This window comes from Myodes glareolus, chromosome 16, assembly GCF_982192425.1.
Source record: "Myodes glareolus chromosome 16, mMyoGla1.1, whole genome shotgun sequence".
In the NCBI taxonomy this organism is placed as follows: domain Eukaryota; kingdom Metazoa; phylum Chordata; class Mammalia; order Rodentia; family Cricetidae; genus Myodes; species Myodes glareolus.
In genome coordinates, this window is record NC_142041.1 from 11,821,580 (window position 1) to 11,843,626 (window position 22,047).

At 42.8% G+C, this 22,047-nt stretch overlaps 1 long non-coding RNA gene and 1 pseudogene across 1 annotated transcript; one reads left to right on the forward strand and one right to left on the reverse strand.

The window, feature by feature from the left end:
* Positions 1-12,174: 12,174 nt before the first annotated feature.
* LOC148119528 (Nuclear RNase P) lies at positions 12,175-12,401 on the forward strand (annotated as a pseudogene).
* A 1,611-nt stretch (positions 12,402-14,012) lies between these two features.
* On the reverse strand, positions 14,013-15,710 carry LOC146891392 (uncharacterized). Its single transcript, XR_014997431.2, has 3 exons — positions 15,280-15,710; positions 14,888-14,969; positions 14,013-14,142 (listed from the first exon to the last, which is right to left on the reverse strand). It is a non-coding gene; the product is annotated as an uncharacterized LOC146891392 (long non-coding RNA).
* Between the last annotated feature and the right edge of the window lie 6,337 nt (positions 15,711-22,047).

Consider the following 22,047-nt stretch of genomic DNA (forward strand, 5'->3'; position numbering starts at 1 on the left):
GCTACCTGGGTAAACACCCAAAGTCACGTTTGCAGCGTTGAAGCAACCAACTTTGGCTAAGGCCTGACGTAACTGACATACCATTTTCAAAGGCAAGAAACTTCAAAACTATCTCACCCTGTCTTGGCAGGATATGACAGTCCTGTTTTATCCATTTACAGATATTCTGTAACTCTCTCAGTAGTTGAGTTATGAGCATTTATTTACCCAAAGGCCAGTTCTGGCAAGAAGAAAGGAGTGTCTTTGGTGCTCAACATTCTCTCAGGAATAGATCGGTGTTGCCAGGAGCGATTGTGTCTCCCTACCACAGAGCTCTGAATTAGATTAAAGGCCATTTTCTACAGCTCTTTGAAGAGGTTGAAGATTATCTATCTATACTGAATATAATGTCTATGTATCTAAAGAACCTGATTAGTCTAATTATAAATGACAAAATTAGATGACTGTTGATCTATATAATTCTCAATATCTATCTAACTTAAAGACTGAGATAATAAACAACTGTGCAATAAATGAGGACAACGTGACCTACAAATATAAACAATGTGCAAGTATACATTGCAATACGGTAAATATACATATATCAATACTATACATATAATATATATATATTTCAATACATAAAAATGTTTTAAACAGAGGTAGAAGCATGCATGAATAAAATAGTCAGCATAATTTAACTTTGTATCAATATATAAGAATCGATACCAATGTTTGTCTAAAAACAATAGCTCACAAGTACAAAGCTATTATACCATAATCCAATTATCCCTCTTTTTTTTTTAAAGATTCCTGCACTTACAAAATTCCTCCCCCAACCCTCAACTGTATACTAACTATAACCAACCCCTAAATGATGTCCCTAAACCCAAGGACAAACTTTACTGGGAGAGGGGACGTCGTTCTCTAGAATTACTTCCAGCTGTCATGGGGCAACGTTCTTTCTGGGGGATCCTGTGAAAGAAAAATGATGGTTAAATTTCAAGATCAAGGTCTTTTAAAATAGCAAATAGTCTCTCAGTATTTTGTGGAGGTCTGGCCAGAATGTTGTACAAGATGTGCACCATTTCAGCTAACCACGTTGGAACCGTCTTGTGCAGCTGGTACCCAAAACAGGTCTTGCAGTAGCATTATCAGTATCATGACGTCATCTCAACCAGGTGGAGTTGTTGTTATGGGGCCCCATCTTCTTCCTGGAAACTTCAAATGTCACTGCAGGAAAAACTTATTGTTCATTGTGGAAAATTTCAACAGTAATCATATAGACATATACAGACATACATATATTCAATGAAAGGCATGATAGATATATTTAATGAAAGGTATGATAGATATGAAGAAAAGTAAAGATGTTTTCTAAACTCATATTTCTTTCTGTCCCATATCATGGCTCTTGACTTAAGATAGAAACTCCAGAAACTCTGGGTTTTTCTTTTAACAACAGGCTTGGAATTGGAGAGGAACTGAACCAGAGTCCAACTCTAAAACCAGCTCTATAAATTTAGAGATATGATTTAGTATATTGTACTTAGAGAACCTATTCAGTTTTCTTGATAGTCTCTATTGGGCCATTATTTTCCATCTGTCAGTATTCAAATATCCAGGGTCCTTGAACGTTTCAAAGATGAGTGTTTTCCTGTGGAGATAAGAACAGAACCCTGCCCCCATTCTATATGTTTTTCTTACCACCTGTATGAATATCATCATTGTAGATGAGCTGTCATTTCTCCTTTCCAAGAGGTTTCTCCTCTTCAAATCGAATCTTTATTAATTTTGATGGTATCCACAATTTTTCGTCTCCTGTGGAAACAAGAGCAAAACCCCTTCCCCAATGTAGCACATCTCCTGGCTTCCACTGAGAGGTCAGCACGTCTTTGAAATAAACAGGTTGGTTTAATTCAGAAGTTTTTTCCATTATCCAATGCCTCTCTGCTGCTGTTGTTCCTTTCTCATTAGCATTGAGAAAATTCAAGGTTAATAAAGCATTATGCAATCTATTTCTGGGGGTATCTTTCGTCCCTTTCTGTTTGTTTAACATATCCTTTATTGTACGATTTGATCTTTCCATAACTGCTTGACCTGTAGGATTATTTGGTATACCTGTAATGTGTTTTATATTATAATAAGCAAAGAAGCATTTTATTTTCTTAGATACATATGCTGGACCATTGTCTGTCTTTATTTGTGCAGGTATACCCATGATGGCCATAACTTTCAATAAATGTGTGATTACCGAATCAGTCTTTTCTGAGCTCAGGGCAGTTGCCCATTGAAAACCTGAATACGTGTCTATGGTGTGGTGTACATATTTTAATTTACCGAATTCCATAAAGTGGAACACATCCATCTGCCAGATTTCATTCCTTTGAGTAACCTTTGGGTTACTCCCTGCAGGCAATGGTGTTTGATTATAGAAAGAACAAGTAGGACATCTCTTTATAATGTCCTTAGCTTGTTGCTATGTAATGAAAAACTCTTTCTTTAAGCCTTTACAATTGACGTGATTTTTTTTATGAAATTCTGAGGCCTGCAGAACGCTTCCAATCAATAATTGGTCAATTTCAGCGTTACCTTGTGCTAGAGGGCCAGGCAGACCGGTATGGGACCTGATGTGTGTTATGTACATTGGACAAAGCCTATTCCTAATTATGTCCTGTACCTGGATAAACAATGAAGTCAAATCTGTGTAATCTGGTATGAATTCAGTGATTTCAATATGCAAGATAACTCTTCCTGCATATTGTGAATCTGTAACTATATTAAGAGGTTCTTTAAAATCCCTTAGCACCATAAGAATGGCATATAATTCTGCCTTCTGGACAGAATTATAAGGGCTTTGTTCCACCTTACTCAATTCTTCTGATTTATAACCTGCTTTCCCTGATTTATTTGCATCAGTATAAAATGTCCGGGTTCCAGTTATTGGAGCATCACGTACAATTCAAGGAAGAATCCAAAAAGTTCTCTTTATGAGGTTAAGTCTATCACTTTTGGGATAGTTGCTGTTAATTTCTCCCAAAAAATTAGCACAAGCTCTTTGCCATGGTTCATTATCTTCCCATAACTTTCTTATTTCCTCAGTAGTAAAAAGCACTATAATTTCTGCTGGGTCTATACCTGCTAGTTGACGATGTCTTAGTTTACCTTTTATAATTAATTCAGAGACCTTTTCTACATAAGTTTTTAATTTTTTACTTGGTTTATGAGGTACAAATATCCACTCTAAAATAGTATCTTCCCTCTTCATTAAAATCCCTGTAGGAGAAATTCTGGAAGGCAGTATGACTAGGATGGAACTAAGATTCGGGTTGACCCTATCAATATGTGCCTCCTGTAATTTTTCCTCAATAATTGTCAGTTCCTTTTCTGCTTCAACTGTCAATTTTCTGGGACTATTCAAATCTTTATCACCATCTAAGGTTTTGTTTAAATGAACTATTAGATCAGGTGTTATCCCAACAGCTGGTCGTAGGCTGGAAATGTCTCCTAACAATCTTTGGAATCATTAAGAGTCCGTAACCGGTCTCTCCTAATTTGTGCCTTTTGCGTTCAAATTTTCTCTAACCTTATTCTGTAACCTAGGTAATCAATAGAATCTCCTCTTTGAATCTTTTCAGGGGAAATTTGTAATCCCCACCTAGGCAAGAGTTTCTTTACTTCTTCAAACATACTTTCCAAAATATCTTTATTTGAATCAGATAATAAAATGTCATCCATGTAATGATAAATTATGGACTTGGGAAATTGCTTACAAATTATTTCCAATGGCTTATTAACAAAATATTGGCACAATGTGGGACTATTGAGCATCCCCTGTGGGAGGATAGTCCATTGATATCTCCTAGTAGGCTGAGAATTATTATAAGTAGGCACTGTGAAGGCAAATTTTCCCTCTTTCCTTTTCTTGCAAAGGGATAGTGAAAAAACAATCTTTCAAATCAATAACAATAAGAGGCCATCCTCTTGGTAATAGAGAAGTCAAAGGAATTCCAGACTGTAGTCGACCCATAGGTTGAATTACCTTGTTGACAGCTCTTAGATCTGTCACCATTCTCTATTTGCCAGATTTCTTTTTTACAACAAACACAGGAGAATTCCAAGGGCTGGTTGATTCTTCAATATGGTTAGCATCTAGTTGCTCTTGTACCAGCTGTTCCAAAGCCTGTAATTTATCTTCAGCTAGAGACCACTGCTTGATCCATATTGGCATCTCAGTTAGCCATTTTAAAGATAGGGCTGTTGGTACCTTTAAAGGTTTGTTAGTTGTTTTATATTCTTGTACAGCCTGAATGGCTGGTGACCTTTCTGCATAGTACTTTATTACATCCTTCCCAGAATCATGACTTCCTGAGACTGCAGGATTGTTAATCTGGGTATTCCATTGTTGTAGCAGGTCACGGCCCCATAAATTTATTGCAATATCAGCTACATATGGCCTTAACTTTCCTCTTTGACCCTCTGGCCCAATACAGTGAACCCATCTCATGCTTTGTTTAACTCGAGATATGGTTCCAGTTCCTAGTAATCGAACATCTGCCTCTTGAAGAGGCCAATTTGGATGCCAAGATTCTGGAGTGATGATACTCACATCTGCTCCTGTGTCTATCAAGCCAACAATCACAATTCCATTTATACATACTCTCAGCTTTGTTCTATGATCATTTATAGAAGTTTGCCAAAATACATGTTTCTTATTTCCTAATTGAATTTCTGACTTATCCTCCAAATTTGCATCCTTTAAAACCTTATGATCTTGTACAGAAGCTTCTAGAGTTTTTAATTTTCCTGGTGTGACATGTCCTCCATGGTTGCTGGGAATGACTGGGCCACTATTGGCTGTATGTTCTTGAACAGCCTGAATGGCTGGTGACCTTTTTCCACAATACATCATTATATCCTTCCCAGAATTGTGAGTTCTTGGAACTACAGGAATGTTAATCTAGGTATTCCATTGCTGTAGCAGGTCACAGGCCCATAAATTTATTACAATGTTGGCCATATATGGCCTTAGTCTTCCTATTTGCCCTTCAGGCCCTATGCATTCCACCCATCTTGTGCCTTGTTTTACACGAGATAGGGTTCCAATTCCCAGGAACTGAACATCTACCTCTTGATGAGGCCCATTCGGATGCCAAGATTCTGGAGTAATTATACTTAAATCTGCACCTGTGTCTAATAAGCCTTCAATAAAAATGCCATTTATACAGACTCTTAGCTTTGGTCTTTGATCGCTAATAGAAGTTTGCCAAAATATACGTTTACTCTGTCCTACTGAATTTTTTGACTCATTCTTCACATGTAATTCATCATTTTGACCAGTATTACTTTTTATGGCAGACATGGGAGTTTTCAATTTTCTTGGTGAGACACATTTTCCACTGTAACTGGGAATGACTGGGCCACTTTTGACTAGGGGGCCTGCAAGAGGACCCTTAAGGAGTTTTCCAGTGGTATCGGGTTGCCTTGTCTGTCTGTTGTTGATCTGCATTCGTTGGACCAATATCGGCCTTTACCGCATCTCCTACATATACCTGAAGGCTGAGGTCTCCTACTTTTGTCATTCCCAGAGGAGATATTATTCCTAGAATTTCTTTGCCTGCAATCTCTTTTCAGATGTCCTAATTGACCACAATTAAAACACCTGGTAGTTTGATGTCTCCTCATAGCTTTGGAAATCGCTTCTCCTACCCAGGATTCATCATTATAGCTAAACGTCTCAACATTCTTCGTATGTTGTATCCATTCTTCCATAGGTGCTGATCTAGATCTTAAAGGCCCAATTATCTTTTTACATTCGGTATGTGCATTTTCAAAAGCTAGAGATTCAAGAAGTATTCGTCTATCTTCTGGGTCTGTTACCCCTATGTCCAGAGCCTTCATTAATCTTTGCACAAAGTCAGTAAAGGGTTCTCTATGTCCCTGCCCTACCCTGGTATATGATTCGACCTTTTTTGCTGGATCTTGTATTCTATTCAAAGCATTCAAGGCTGCTTTGTGACATAAGGACAGCACTTCTTTGTCATAAAGAGCTTGGACCTGTGGATCAGCATATGCTCCTACACCAAGAATTTGATCTTGGGAAACCTCCACACCTTTTGCTCTTCCTTGCTGTTCCATATGTTTGGATTCTTCTCTGAAATAAATTCCAAACATCAAGGAAGGTCCATCATCTAAAACTGCAGATACTAGCTGAGAGAAATCATGGGGGGTAGCTCTGACATTAGAAGCCCAAGTCCTTATCATTTCCTTAACAAATGCAGAGTACAAGTCATAATTAACAACAGCTTGCTTAATTTCTTTTAAATCATTCATTGCTATTGGTGTCCATCTAGCTTCTTTAACTCCTTTTGTACCTTTAGAAGTTGACCCTCTGTCAGAAAAAATTACAGAGTATATCATTAGAACCCTGGGTAAGCCAGTTGTAACAGCTGGTGGTGGCATTGTATCCTGTCCTTGTGCCTTCTTACTCTGTTCACCAGCTCCAATAATTTCTTCAATCATTTCTAATCTTTTTATCATTGTCTCCCTTAAATCTTGAATCTCCTGACCTACCCATGTTTCTAGGAATTTCACTAAGGTATCAGTTTTTTGGTTCCCATTCTGGAGGTACATTCTATCTCTTACCTTATCAAAACTTTGCGGTAACATCTGAACATCAAATTCAACAGCCTGAACCCTTTCAGGTAACTTCCTAGTACCCTTGGATATGGAGTCAATTTTGTCTATCATAGTATCCACTTGTTCAGATAACCCCTGATTTTCAATAATTTTAATCCTTTCAACTAGTTGTTCATTATTAGTCCGTAAAAATCATATCTTCCTTACTGATAAAATATTGAAAAGAAAACTGAAACCTAGTAACAAGTAAATTAATGTATCCGCATAGTCATATAAACCTTGCATGACATAATCCATTGTATTAATAAAGAAAACAGTAAAATTGGCATTGGAAACAAAAACTGCCATATTACCTCTTGTCTAGTGGGCGGTGCTGTTGCCAAGTCGCAACTAGAACCACTGCAAAGGTGATGGAAACGGGGTCCTGTTTCAGTGTCTGCCTTAGTATTTGTTAAAAACTTGGAAATATAAGTTGCTCAACAAAGAAAATGTAATTAAATCAATTCCATACATGGAACCAGAAACCCAGATTCCAGGGGTAGAAAAGAGCAACCCGGAAGCCGCGTATGCTTCCACGTGACCTAGTCGTTCTGATTCACGCCACTAAAGCACCGCACTTACAAGGGAAATTTAAAAACATCTCAGAAAAGAGCAAACCAGTCAGGCAGAGACTGTCCCGAGCCTGTGGAGCTTGGGAGGCGTGGGGTTTAATTGAAGTGCTGGCTCCATACACAGGGCACAGGCCGCAGCTGAGGGAGGGCTCGTGACTAGCCGAGCTGGCAGCAAGCAGTTGAGTGGGGGGGGTTCTACAACCAAACGTGGGGCGCCAGATGAAGGCGTAAGTCACAGACAATACCACACCAGTTTGGAATTATGATTAATAGAATGGTTATTTATTCAAAGGGGAAGAAACTTACAGATTACCACCCCAGACAACAGCCTCTCTGAGCGAACAGGAAAGGAGTCTAGAAGCCGGAAGTGGAGCTGGAAGTCAGAGAGAGAAGAGGACAACCGCTGCTTTTTTTAAAGAGAGAGAGACCACACCCCAATGGGCTGGTAATTCAGCGGTGATTGGCTGAAGGAACGGAAGAAGCTCCCGCAGCACTGACCCACAGGAAGGTTGCTGGATGCTTGAGCCTCTGAGATAGTATGTGTACTTTTATCGTCTCAGATCACTTATACTAACCTGGTAAAACACAAATGTTACACACCAGTTATTGTACACTATTGTTTATGCAACAATGGCAAGGGACAGTCTGAATATGCCTAGCACACCGACACTGTTCCTAACGCTTCTAGATTGTGGAGATGGCTCAGTAGGTTCTTGTGTTCGTGTTCTTCAACCATGAGGACTTGCATTTGAACCACCAGCACTCATCAGACACACAAAAAGCCAGACTTGGCTGCATGCTATGTGCTTGTAATCTCAGCGTTGGGGATCAGAGACAGGCAGTTCTTGAGAGCCTGATTTCCAGCCAGTCTAGCAACACACAGAAGAAGAAAACACTAGTGTGCCTCCAGTTCACTGAAGTACACTATCTCAAAGCAGACATGTAGACAGCGACCAGTGAAGTCATCTGACTCTTCTCTCCAAACGCTAATGCACAGATTTCTTACACACACACACACACACACACACACACCCACACAGAGAGAGAGAGAGAGAGGCACACACACGCACGCACACACGTGCACACACACACAGAGACAGACAGAGACACAGAGAGATCTGTGTTTCATTGAGCCTTCGAGGAAGACCTCTTGGATATGAAAGGTCTAACTCTACGCATACACCTTCACAGATGTCATTATGTGGCGTATTAAGGACAGGTGCAGACACTAAACTCTATGTCACTTCTCTCTCTTGAGTGACCACCAAGGTCACCAGTACTACTCCTTTTTGCTGAGTTTGGGACGAGTCTCAGGATTCTGAACACAGCTCTCCAGGAAGTTGCTGACAAATGAACAATATTGCAATATGGGATTAAGAACATGTTCTCTCTACTTACTCAAATTCTCGGCTTATTATAATTTTATTAATAACATGCATGCTTTAAAAATGCAAAGCAGAATAATTGTATGTCTGGGAAGTTCATACTGACCAGCATGGCTTCTGGGGGAGGGTGCCCTTAAGGAGGCCCAGAGTAAGTGATGTGTGCGGCAACAAGGACTACACAGAGCTCAGGGCATTTGGAGAACACAATTCAGAGCAGAAGCGGTTTTCAGTGCAAAGGATGGAACTGTGCTTAGCTGCACACAGGAGGGAGTCAGAATAATGTGAAAGACTGGGGAGGGAGGACAGGAGGAGAAACCCTCATCTTCTCACGAAGCCAGTGAACTACGCTGGGACAAGACCTGCTGCCCTCTGATTTCCCTTTAGAGGACTTATGGAAGCTTCACGGTTGGCCTCAGGTCTGGAGAACAGCTGTGGCAGGGTAGTTCAGGAAGGCAAAAAGGACCAGCTGTTTCTACTGCAGGAAGAGCTCTAGGTGAACTGTGTCCTGCCAATGGTCCCTGCTGGGTGAGCAGGTGCAATTGGACTTTTGCATCAGCCCAACCATATTTTTTTCTCCCTTTTTTTCTTTATTGGCATTGACCCCCAACAAAATCTTGCTCCCAACATCTGTTTCAGAACCTATGTCTACAGAAACAGCCTACAATCTCCACTCCCAAGGACATAATCTCTCTCTCTCTCCCCCTCCCTCTCTTCCTCCCTCCCTCCCTCCCTCCCTCCCTCCCTCCATCTTCCCCCTCCCTCCAACAACAGCAAACAACAAAACCACAAACTGTTTATTTATATGTGTCAAGTACCAAGGCTAGCATGTGGCATCCCAGGAATCAAACTCATGTCTCAGGTTGCCAGGCTTGGAGGAAATTACACTGACCACTGAACCATCTTGCTGACCTCCCAACCCAATGTAATCTCTTATTTCACTGATAAAACACACCAAAAAAAATGACAAGAGACCCCTGTTGTCATTTGAATATGTCCTGTCTCCTCATCTAGTGACTGTTGAAAGTCTCCTCAGTGAAGAAACAATGTTCTTGGCATTGTTCTGAGAGGGTGGCATATTTGACTTGGGGCAGATGTTTGAATTTCTTGGTAACTAAAAATGAATTAATCCCAAAGGCCCACATCTTACATTTTCATTTACTGTTTTGACTAGAAGAATCAAACATGAAAGCACATCCAGCGGAATTTGAATTTCCTGGCTTCACAAAGCAAAGGTGGGGGTCAGATGAGGGACCACTTACCACGGAAGCTACGAACTTACACTCATCACGGGCTATTATTAAATCGTAGCTGGAATAAAGCTGCGATTTCAGAGACACAGAAACTCTCTAGAATGAGCTCTTTCAATTCAGTGGACTTTCAGAAACACCCTGTGCAGCTTCCATTAGCCCATCCCCCACTGCACTGCCTCAGCACCCAATTCCAGGCCTGCAGCCAGGGCTTTAAACCAGAGTCCCAGGAAAAGGGCTCTAGCCTGCAGTCCCCACACAGAGCCACAAGGGGTCAACCTTTGCATCTACTGCAGCCAAGAACATTTCTGTTTGAGAAAAATGTACTCATTGCTGTGTGTTTTACAAGTAAAGGCCCATGCAACTGTTATTTTTTTTTTAAAAAAAAAAAAGCTTACTTTTCACATCCCACATCCCCCGCAAATTAGTTTAATTTTATTCAAATGAAACCACGGATTCTGATGGAAAGCACCTGCGCCCTGCAAAGGTGTTTTCGTGTTAGGAACACAATGCTGCCAATCGCATTGAAGTCTCAGTGAAACTTCCGGGGGATATCTGAGCCAGGTACTTCCCCCATCCCCATTCCAGACCAGGAATCTGAGCCAGGTGCTCCGCTTCCATCCCAGGTTCTCCTGCTACATTCTAGGTGCTCCCCCAAATTTCACGTGCTCCCTGCTCCCTCCAGATCAGCGATGTGAGTGGTCAGGCTGGCTTTCCTATTGCTGGGGTAAAACATTGGCCAAAGCCAGCTTGGGGGAAGAAGGGGTTCTTCTACTTCCAGGTTTTAGTTCATCACCTGGAGCAGCCACTGCAGGAACTCAAGGCAGGAGCTTGACGCAAAAAACCACAGAGGAGTTGGGTATAGTGGTACACACCTTTAAGCACTGGGAAGCAGAAGCAGGTAGATTTGTGAGTTCCAGAGGCCATCCTGATCCAGGACAGTCAGAGCTATGTAGTGAGACCCTGTCTAAAACAAAACAAAACAAAACAACAACAACAACATGGAGAAACCCTGTTTGCTGGCTCCCTTCAAGGCTCACTTTCTGTTTCTTACACAGATCAGGACAATTCCTATGTCAATTAAAAACTTTAAAAAAATGTTCTACAGGCTACAGATGAGACCAAAGAACAATCTGGTAGAGGCAATTCCTCAGCTGAGGGTCCCTCTTCCCAGGGGGAGGGGACAATTTTACAGAGTACGCAAACACAGCGAGCCTCAGAAAGACTAAGGAACTCCCATAACTGTTGGGAGCCACCTGGAGGCACAGGTGGTCCTGCAGTTTGGAGGTAGCCACGTGGGGCTGAGCACCCTTGCCTGCACCCTTGCTTGCACATGCTCAGAACAGCAGAATGGCATTAACCAATCAGGACAGCGTTCAAGCCTCTCCACCGCTTAAAAGCAGCTGCCTCTGGGCCCAACGCTCTCTCTCTAAGCTTTCTCTCGTCCCTGCTCTATCTTCCCTTCCCCCAATTTTCCTCAAGGGAATGCTCCAAATAAAGATGTGACCAGAGAAGGAATTCTCGTTTTTGGTGGCGCTCATTCCTGCTGGACAGGATGGCCCCCCGCAACTGGTGCTCGAAACCCCGGGATGCTGAGGGACCCTGACAACTACGCCGGGGGACCCTGAGAAGGAAGCGCCCAGCAACGTGCTGAAAGCCCAGGAGAAAAAGCCGGAATCAGACACCAGGACACAGAGAGCCGTGAATTTCAGAACTCTGAACATGTGGAGCGGTGAGTGACGTCAGTTGAATCCCCCAAAAAGGGGAGGAAAAAGAATTTCAAAGTATAGGCCTAAAAAGAAAAGAAAATACAAAAAAAATCAAAGTTAAGGTATCTGAAAGAAGGTACAGAAAGCAACGGGGAAGAAAAATCCCTTAAGTTCAGTGCAGGAGGAGTGTGAACAGCAGCAAAAAAGGCGAGGTAACTAAGGCTGGACTATGAGGACGATGGGGTACGGGAGACCGCAGCTTCCGCTCCCTTTCCGTCCACCTGCGTACTCGCTGTTAGAGACTGGGGGCAACAGTCTCATAGGGAGGCAAGTTTGATCATGCTTGAAGACTGCCTTCCCTGTTCTTAAAGAGCCACAGAGCTTTTGGAGGTGATTTTCGCCTAATTTTGATAAGAGAGCTCAGTCTCTGGCTCTCACGTACAAAAAACTTTAATTTTTGATTGAGGAAGTAGCCGGCGGTGGTGGCACGCCTTTAATCCCAGCACTCGGGAGGCAGAGGCGGAAGCTGCGTAGCAGCGCCGCTAAAGACCTAAAGACGGAGAGGGGCCAAACTCTGAACCGCGTTTCCATAGCAACATGGGCAGGCGGAGGAAGCTCACCGGCGGGGCCACGTACTAAGTGCTCGTCACTCCCCGGCCCCTGGGAAGGTCTGAGACTGGGGCCCCCCGCGGCCCTAACTGGGCCCTCCATGGGTGGGCAGATGCCCCCCCTCGCCGGAGCTTGGAAAAGAGTCACTGCCTGCGGTGCGAGTTCATTGCCTGAGGCGAGGCAGGGTGCACAGTTTGCAGATACAGGATAAACCGGCGAGCCGCGCACGGCCCGGGGCGGGGCCATGCCTTTGGGCCATGCGGAGCGCGCCACAATGGGCCTCAGAGGCGGGGCAACCGCCGCTGTCTGCTGCTGCCGCCGAAAACATTTGTCGCCAAAAATTCAGTCAGATAAAAACATTTATCCCCCAAACATCGCCCCTTTGTCAGCAGGAAGTAGTCAGATTGATGGTCTACGCCCATTCTCCCTTAAAGAACTGGTCGTAATTATCATAATAAAGGCGTGTCTACCTGGTTACCGTATCCTAGGTAACATAGGCGGACCTTTTGCCTGAGGCAACGGGTGGAATAAAACAATGCTACCTAGAGGTTTTTTCATTTGAATGCAGGAGCTGGAGAGATGGCTCAGAGGTTAAGAGCACTGCCTGCTCTTCCAAAGGTCATGAGTTCAATTCCCAGTGACAACTGTTTTGGGGTTAAACAATAGAGGGGGACTACCAGTGAAAGCTTCCCCCAGAGAAAGGATTTGATTTCTCTTGCATTCTTTACACTTAATTTTTAATTCAAAATTTTGCTGGTACAGGCAAACAAGATTTGCTTTTTGAAGCAGAGACCTACAGGTCTCTAAGTTCAAAACCAGCCTACTTCCAGTACTGATTGTGCTGAATTTTTACACTGAGAGTTTTTAGTACTCTTAAATGTTAATTTGGGAGGAGAGTTTTGTTTATGTTTTTCTAGGAATGCTGACATACATCTGGATGCCAGCGAGACCGACCAGAGAGATAAAGAAGATGACCCAGTGGATGCTGAGTGTCCTGCTATGGAAGATTCATGCGGAGGCAGCAGAGATGACCTTCTGGGCGGTGCCAAGAGCAGCTGTTTCACACCATCGACTTGAGCAGCACCCTGTGCAACCTCTTATCTCTTAACAATTTTCTGACTGACTCTACTTTGCCTTTTCCTTCCTTAGGAATGGGTGGGAGCAGAGATATTCTTGACATGCTGTGTCTAGGTGGAAGTGCTGTATGTCTTTGATTGGTGTGCTACCTGCTAGCCCAAGTGAGGTGGGGACCAGATTGGAAAATAGTTTTGCCTTATTGCTCTTATTAACAAGAGAAGAGGGAGATGTTGGGAGCCACCTGGAGGCACAGGTGGTCCTGCAGTTTGGAGGTAGCCACGTGGGGCTGAGCACCCTTGCCTGCACCCTTGCTTGCACATGCTCAGAACAGCAGAATGGCATTAACCAATCAGGACAGCGTTCAAGCCTCTCCACCGCTTAAAAGCAGCTGCCTCTGGGCCCAACGCTCTCTCTCTAAGCTTTCTCTCGTCCCTGCTCTATCTTCCCTTCCCCCAATTTTCCTCAAGGGAATGCTCCAAATAAAGATGTGACCAGAGAAGGAATTCTCGTTTTTGGTGGCGCTCATTCCTGCTGGACAGGATGGCCCCCCGCACATAACAAGTGTTTTAAACCACTTAAGATGGAGAGCACACCAGTGGGAAGTGGATGGACTTTGTTTTGTCTGACACCAAACCTGGGGGCTTGGTGCGTTTCTCCAGTTCCTTCATTTACAGATGGGAAAACTCTGGCAGCGAGGCAAAACTGATTGTTGCTAGAAACGTCAGCCCTTAGATGTCTGTTATTGTTGTTGGGTCAATTAATGGGTCAATCAAATGTCCTGCTGGCATTTAACTGTTCTGTCACTTACCTTTGGCTCTCAGGCCACCACTTTGTCACGGGTATCCATCCTCACTACACTGTGGTAGGTGACATTGTATTTCATGCCCTGTTAACATACCCGGAAAGCATTTTGTGTTTCACCTTATTGTCAAGCAGAACAACACAGTATTAGTTTTAACATTATCCTACACTCTGACCCATCTCCTAGTAGCTCCAATAAGCATACAGATCGTCACTGGACAAGCTGCACCTTCTAAATTGTCTTTTGTAGCCGTTGTTTCTCTCCCTTTGGTAATGACTACTGTGTAGTTTCCACGTCTCTTGCTTCCAGCGCATTGCCTTTCAAACTGTATGTAGTGCATTATGTAATCACTTGTTTATTTTTAATTTTAAAACACTGTATTTGAATTCTATGAATTCTTTTATTTTTAAATATCTTAGTTGTGTCTTAAGACATTTTGATGTCTTCATAAGGCACCGGCTCCTCCATTTGTATCTTTTTCCATTTTAAATGTGCTCATATAATGTTCCACTTTGCTTTGCTGTTCTGAATTTTTGGCATTCTAGGGTTCTGATCATGCACCTATTTGATGTAGGCTGTTGCCTGTCTCCTATACTATAAACTAAGAGATAGAAATTAGCCAGGCCATATTTTCCTGAGATCCCACCATGGTTTCTGAATAGAAGGCACCTATGTCCTATATTACAAAGTCCCACAACACAAAACATAGAGATGAATTTTCTACCAGTTCTCAGAATGGGGTTCCGAGACCGGGCAGTGGTGTGGCTTCTGACAAGCCTCTCACCTTGGCTTGCAGACAGTCTCACACATCTTCTGGACTTCATCTTACCTGAGTTCCCCCTTTAAAGATTCCAGCTCCAGGTATGGTCATGATATGAGATTCTGGGGGTTAGCGCTTCAGTTGATGAATTCTGGGGATACAGAAATAATGGAGCCTGCAATAAATTCAAGTGTTGATTTTCATATGAAATCTGATGTATCACAGACTAGGGTATATTGTTTGGAGTTCTTGCCTCAAGGGTTTTTAAGTCCAGAGGCAGTGTAAGCTCAATATTCAAAGCCTTATAGAGACAAGAAAGTCATTCCTAACGCTGTGGAGAGGCCACCACTCCCGCACTACTCAGGGGAAGCCTTGGGTAAACAGTTTTCCACTTCCGATGCTCTGTGTCACTGGGTTGAACTTCTACTCAACTTCAAGGTGAATGTACCGAACGTCTTTACCTTTGTATAAATGATTATCCTGAATGTCTTCCTTTGTTTCTTGAGATACAGTGAGAGACAGAAAGAAGGGGAGAAATAACACGGGTTTGAGTGGGTAGGGAGGTGGAGATGATCTGAGGAAGTTGGGGGAGGAGAAACAATATGATCAGAATATATTCTTTTGTTGTTTAATAGGCAGGCGTGTTCCCCGGCAGGCTCACAGAGCAGCCGCCAGTCTGACAAGGACAGCTGTGGGTCCCTGCAAGATCTCCAGGGTGGCAGGCTGGTCCTGCCACGCGGCCGAATGAGTCAGGCGGGTGGGTACGGCAGATAAAAGGCTCACAGGACATAGTAAATAGACGTAAGGCTAAGCATAAGGGTAAACATTTATTACTTAAAGAAGAAGGAGAGAGAGAAAGGCAGAAATAGAAAAGGGGACAGAGAGAGGAAAACACGTGTGCACACGCCAGGAGAGAAAGGGTTAAGATGGCGACCAGGAGGTCAGAAGTGGCTGGGAGTGGGCGTGGCTTGCCCTTAAAGGGACCAGAGCCAAAAAATAACATATTCTATGAAAAATATCTTAAATATGAAGAACCATAAACAAAACAAAACATACGAGTCTGGTTTGGAAATAAGTTTGAAGACGATCTATCTCTGAACATGTGTCTCTGGGTCTGGGCCACCACATAACTTCAGTGTCAGGACATGAACTTGTGTGCCCCTGTTCTGTACACTGCACAGGTCCTTCCCCTGTGTGTAGCAGAATCCACAACTGGGGTAGGATATTGGTCTCCATTTTTGGTGACCAAGCAATCAGATACATTTTTAACCTGAATGGAATAGACATAACAAAAGGAGATTCTAAAAGAGAGTAAAACATCAAAGACATGCTCTCCTGATGACATTGGCCAAAAAAAACAAAAAGAAAAGAAAAGAGCCAACTCTGATGTGTGTCGTCTCTATAGAGGGCAGTGTCTGTGCTGAAACCATCACAATTGTATAAACACGAACTTGGACGATGTATGGTGAACCTGGGAGAAGACTCTTGCATTCTACTAGTAGCCTTGTGAGTGGTAGGGCTCATGCCTGCATTGCAGTCCGACAGTAGCCTGACAGCAAAGCTGGGCTGGAATTCTGCCACCCAAAAGCAGGAAGTCAAGGGGAGTTTACTTAAACTAGTTCGTTCAGGAGCATGTTAGTTAATCTTCACAAACCCCTACAAGACAGTCTGAAGTGTTCCCATTTGTCTTAGGTAGGGATTCAGTTACTGTGAAGAGACCCCATGGCCATAGCAACTCTTGAAGGGCATACGTTTAATTGAGTGGCTCGCATTTTCAGAAGTTTAGTCCCATCATGGCGGGACATGGCAACGTGCAGGAAGACATGGTGCTGGAGAAGGAGCTGAGAGTCAAAAAGGAGCTCCATCTTGATTTGAAGGCAACAGGAAGCGATCTGAGACACTGGATGTGGTTGGAGCATATGTGAGCCCTCAAAGCCCACCCTCACAACAGTAACACACTTCCTCCAACAAGGCCATACCTTCTCCAACAAAGCTACACCTTCTAATCGTGTGGATTACTTTCTTATGGGGGCCAATTACTTTCAAACTACCGTACCATTATTCTGGGGTGTCACTAAAACTCAGAAAGTTTAAAGAGCTTGTTCACTCATACAGTCAGTAAAGAATAGAGCCAGATATTCAAATGCTGAGATGTGCATTTGATCTGTTGTGTGTTTCGTTGACGACATGCTATAATTTAGCTGCCACATTAAAGTTTTTGAAAGGATTTAAGCCTGGGTTGTTAAAATAGCTGCTCAGAATTCAAGAAAAGGTGTTGCCTAGCTCCTCAGAAGAATATTCGCACTTGCCTGTCCATCGTGGCTGCTTCAGACTGGCACCAGGACAACATTGAATTAGGACAAGTTCATGACAGGATGATGTGTTGGCTTGGTGAATTTCCTGTTGACATATTAATTACAGACATCTTTCTTTCTTGACAGACATTCCGGAAGCCAAAAGAGGTGGGTTGATTTTTAACAGAACATTCAAAATATATCAAGATGTGTTGATTTCCTGTGGTGTGTGTTGTTCATCTTTTTATTCCCCCGATGTAATATAAAATATGAATTTCACACAGGAACACCTCCAGTGTAATACAAAGGCACAAATCCAATCTTCAAACTGCCTGGAAGCCTCATATTATAGTATTATGCTTAATATCCCTAACTGGCAGCCATGGCCTCACATACCGGGCAGTGTGCATGGGAATATATTAAGCACATCAATCAAAGAACAACACAGAAAAATATACCTAGAGGAAAGAGTTCATGCACAGTTGAGCTGACATCCTTTTACCTTTCTGCCATTTCCAGTTGACCCTGTGTATTTGTGGGAGCACAAGCCATGTACCCTTTCTTTTGAGATTACAGACTCTATATTATCATACCAATTTAAGTGCTAATCCAAGAGAGCAGTCAAAGAACTAAGTGCCTGAAAATGACATTACTATTGCCAGAATGGAATGTGTGCATAATTATTTTCATGAAGCTCAACTATGACATCCTGGCTCTCCCATCCATCCTTCAGTCTAACGTAAGGTCCACTTAATTATAAGAAAAACAAGAAGTTGTGGATGGAGGAAACCAAAGAGTCAGGGTGATTTGGAACCTTACAGGTTTTTTTTTTCTGATTGTCTTTATTTTTTCTAATAAAATATTAAATTGAAAGATTTGGTGACTTTTCTTCTTTAGTTCCACAAATCATGTTGAATCATAGTTTCCTAGTTTTTCTCCACCACCTTGCCCAAATTCCAGTGCACCACATAGTTGCAAACAGAGAAGAACCTGAGTGCCTGGTTTTAGGGACTTGAGCAAGGGTCTTTTACTGTCTGAAGTCTACAGGTATGTGTAGTCATGTGCCTGACACAGACAGCAGGCAGGCGGATGATTAATTTCATTTCATCACTTTGGAGAGTTTGCTGTGTGGTTTCTTGATTTCACAGTCATAGGGAGCAGGAAGACAGCTTGGGGCTGTGGTGGCAGTGACCCAAAATCTTCAGGTTAAAAAAAAAATACCAGACCAGAGCTAACACAGAGTTAATAGAGAATAAACACTGCGGATAGGAACATGGTCAGAAAATTCTCAGAGAAAGACAAAGGAGATTTTGCCTCTGCAAGGAGACAAGTCCCTTCTACACAGTTGACAGAAATTACCTGGCTGAGTCTGCTGAGCCACGTAAGCAGGACTATATTCATATAGACTGGAATTTAAGAAGGTCACTAACTGTTCGAACGAAGGAAAAATTTTCATTCAGGATGATAAAAATATTCTGCAGTAGGCAGGTGATGATTGCCATCTATGTTCAAATGCCCCATAAATGTGTGCTGGAAATCGTCAAAAAGATAAACAAAAAGTAAACTTATTTTGGATTATTCCACAGTCATAAAATTAATGTGCAATTTGCTTATCACAGATTATGTGTTCAAGGAATAGCATCATTTGGCACAGGGCTTTAGTTGGTCCTAACCTGAAGCAAGTCATGCCAACTCAGGCAGCCTCAAATTCATCATCAGGGAAGAGGGGCATCGGTCAGCCTGCTGCCCTGGCTCCATGGCATCCTGTATGTTGTAATGACAGTGCCTTGCCGGCACACTGAGCATTGACTCTTGTCTTAGATGGGGTCTCTACTGCCGTGTTTTCTGGAACATCATGACCAAGAAGTAAGTTGGGTAGGAAAGGGTTTATTTGATTTATAGTTGAGCATTGCTGTTCATCTCTGAAGACATCAGGACAGGAGTTCAAAGAGGGCAGGATCTCGAAGACAGGAACTGATGCAGAGGCCATGGAGGGGAACTGCTTACTAGCTTGCTTGCGGTTTCAGAGATTCGGTCCATCCTGATCATGAAGGAGAACATGGTGGCATGTAGGCAGATGTGGTGCTGGAGGAATAGCTGAGAGTCCTACATCTCACAGGTATCGGTAAGTCAACTGACTGAAGCTTGAGCAAAAGGGACCTCAAAGCCTGTCCCACAGTGACACACTTCCTCAGACAAGGGTTAATGGGGAACCTTGTTAGCCAACCATCTTTAAGAGGTGGTTCTTAGTTAAGGCGTGGCTTTGCTGTGACCCAGGGTAAAAGGTGTTCACCTCTGTGTGCACTCTCTCTGCGCCTTCCTCCCCTCCCGCCCCCCCCCCCACCCTGTGAAAATCCCCATCGCTATGCTTGTATTTCTCATTTTCTGTTTCGTGAGTTTTTCCCTTATAATAAATAAAATATAATTGTTTTATCCTTAGCTAGCCTGGTTATTTCAACAACAGGCACACACCTCCTCATAGTGTCCCTTTGGGGCCATTTTCTCTCAAACCACCACAACTCTGATACAGGGCTGGGGCTTACTCCTTAGTTTTAAGTTGTTAGTATGTTTATAATTGGCAGGCCAGGAAGCCCACAGCCTGTGTGAGCCACTGTTTTTTTCTGTTTTCATGTTAGCCTGCACTTCATTCCCCATTGGTGAAGGTCACATTGTCTGACATGTGCTCACAGGCAGCTGTTCTTTTACTTTCATGGAGATCAGTTTTCTAGGAAGTTCCTCAGACAGCTTTATAGTACAATGTGGTGTTTGCACATAGCCTCTGTATCTCCCCCAGCAGACTTTAGGTCGCCTCCGGATTGTTTGCAACACATCTTAAGCTTAGCTTGTATGGTCTATAACACGGCAAAAAGTCTGTACGTATTTAGTGCAGACTGTGTGTGTACGTGTGTGTGTGTGTGTGTGTGTGTGTGTGTACATGAAGGTACAAGTCCACTCCCTCACGCATGTATGTGTTGAAGTCAGAGGTTGATATTAGTTCCAGGGGCCTTCTTGTCTTGGCCTCCACAACATGAGGATTATATTAACACATACTACTAAGCCTGGTTTTATTACATGAATTTACACTCAGACCATCATGCTTGTAAAGCAAGTACACAATGGACCAAGCCAGCATCCTAGCTTCAGACACAATTTTTTAATATTTCTAATCCCTGCTGATTGAGTCTATGCATAGAGAACCCATGGATAAAGAGACAAATGCAAGCCACAGCTGCCCAGGTTTTATCCTTATTGACCCTAACTGCAGCGCCCCACTGTCTCTGCAGCAGGACAGTTCTTGACTGATGCTTACCAAGTGTGACTCACGGGCTCCCCTCCCCCACTGCTCTGACAGGGCTGAACAAAATTCCCTGCTCTAAGGAGGATACAAGAGAAGCATCGCCTTGGCGTGGTTTGGTTGTATTTCCACGACATTCTTCTGTTATGCAAACTGTGATGTTAAAGAGCAATCATTTAGAATATGAGTCAGCTGTGGAAAAAATGGCTGGCAGCATATTGTGTTCATATTCTGTTTGTTGCCATTGCTAAACAGCAGAGAACATTAACCACCCACGCTCAGCTTCACGTCCCACCACAGGAATGAAGCCTGGCCCAGCCTCCAGTGTGACTCCTGAGGAATCCTACATACCACAGCAAAGCCAAACCAAGCTGAGCCACTAAGTACCCTGGAAATTTCCCTTTTGTGGAGCCTGGAGCACCTACTCTACTCATATTGAAAACTTGTCTATCAAAACAGTATACTAAATATAACAATAAGGCATAATACTTTTTGATGTGGGATTCCTCTCTGTATGATGTGACTATGTTTTGTTACCATTGTTTAATGAATAAAGCTGTTTTGACCAATGGCTTAACAGAGCAAAGCCAGGCGGGAAATTTGAACAGATATATATATAGAGAGAGAGAGTAGATAGAGTCAAAGAGATGCCAAGTAGCTGCCAAGGGAAGAAGACATCAGAACTTGTACTGGTAGGCCATAGCCTTGTGCTGATATACAGAAAAAGAGAAATGGGTTAGTTTAAGATGTAAGAGCTAGCTAGAAATATGCCTGAGCTATTGACCAGACAGCTTTATTCATTAAACAATGGTGTTGGAGGGAGATCTCTTGCTTTTCCTAGCCATCCAGAACCAAAATAACCACACAGAAACTATATTAATTAAAACACTACTTGGCCCATTAGCTCTAGCTTCTTATTGGCTAACTCTTATATTAATTTAACCCATTTCTATTAATCTGTTTATCACCACATGGCAGCAGCTTACTGGCAAAGATTCAGCATGTCTGACTCTGGAGGCTCCATGGCATCTCTCTCTCCACCTTCCTTCTCCCAGTTTCCCCACCTACCTAAGTTCTGCCCTATCAACAGGCCAAGGCAGTTCCTTTATTCATTAACCAATAAAAGCAACTTATAGACAGAAGGACTTCCCACACCACAATGGTAATAAAACAGATTCACGTCATACAGAGGAGAATCCCACATCAAACCTTCACAAGTTGTTTGCTTCAGGAAAGCCTCTTTGAGGGGACATAAGTGGTACAAGTAAGATCAAACTCAGCAAAATTCATTTTCACATATGGAACATGAACAAAAACGAACGATTCATAAGATCTGATTTTGCAAATTAAATTTACTACAAATCTAAATTAGTGTTCTCTACAAGTCAACCAAACTCCTCCTTTCCCATTTGGGTAGAAGTTGAGAGGAAGTGTCACCTTTCAAACTTTTGAACACTTGAGAATTTCCTAGCAAGCACAACCTTCAACTTAGACATTGTATACACTACACAAACACAGCTTCGAGACTGTTGGGGGTGGGGTTCTTTGCCTCTGTCCTAACTCTTTACTGAGATTATGCAAGCTCCTCCACCAAGAAGGGACAGGGGAGGGGGGGGTAGAGGGAGGAGTAAGGGGGAGAG